Source organism: Tenrec ecaudatus, chromosome 7 (genome assembly GCF_050624435.1).
Source record: "Tenrec ecaudatus isolate mTenEca1 chromosome 7, mTenEca1.hap1, whole genome shotgun sequence".
NCBI classification, from domain to species: domain Eukaryota; kingdom Metazoa; phylum Chordata; class Mammalia; order Afrosoricida; family Tenrecidae; genus Tenrec; species Tenrec ecaudatus.
The window spans coordinates 14,358,461-14,359,259 of NC_134536.1; the positions used below are offsets into that span (position 1 = coordinate 14,358,461).

Below are 799 nucleotides of genomic sequence, written 5' to 3' on the forward strand. Positions count from 1 at the left end.
TAATTTTGTTATTGCTGTAAGAATACCACAGCTAATCCACAGGATAGGGTAGAACTTCCTCTTCGGGTTTCCTCATTTTTTTCTCCCATGGATCAGTGGGGGGTTGAATCATTGACCTTTGGGTGACAGGCCAGTGTGTAACCCGTTACACCACCAGATATACTGTCATTATGGGTCAGAATAAACTCAGTAGCAATGGATTTGGGGATTTCTTTTTTAGCTTGAGAATACAGCAAATGGATACGAAATCAACAATGTCTACACGTACCACTTAGTTCAATTGATTACCTTCTGTGAGTTTTAAAACCATGCTTACCCTCCTTTTCTGAATTGCTCCTCCTCTATTAGTATATACTTGCTGGTCTCTAAGTTTGTTATCCGCTTCTTTGATAATACCAGTCATCGATCATTCTTTTTTTTTTCTCTCTTTTTTTTTTCATTGTGCAACCCGCTTCAGTGCCTTAAGCCCACCAGGTAAAACCAGGCAATGGTTCGGGGTGAGTTTGCTTTGGCATGGGACACTGTGAGAGGCCCATGGGATCGGACCTGCCACAAATCCAAACCCATGCATCGATCATTCTTTTTAAAAGTGCTTATTGTTGAAGGCAGATGTATTTTACTAGTGAAGCTAAAGTATTGCTTTATTTGAAGATTTCAGGGATATTTATTTAACTAGGAAAGATTCATTTTGCTTTTATTGGGGGGAATTAATTACTCTAGTCTATGAGGTGCCTGAATACATTGGAAAACAGCACTATCTTTCTAGCTAAAATTTCAAAGCATGAATCAACGCAATTAT

The 799-nt window shown here is 38.8% G+C and overlaps 1 non-coding gene across 1 annotated transcript; it reads right to left on the bottom strand.

Annotated features, from left to right (window-relative positions):
* Positions 1-437: 437 nt before the first annotated feature.
* Positions 438-569, bottom strand: LOC142454054 (small nucleolar RNA SNORA42/SNORA80 family). Its single transcript, XR_012785585.1, has one exon. It is a non-coding gene; the product is annotated as a small nucleolar RNA SNORA42/SNORA80 family (small nucleolar RNA).
* Positions 570-799: the final 230 nt, after the last annotated feature.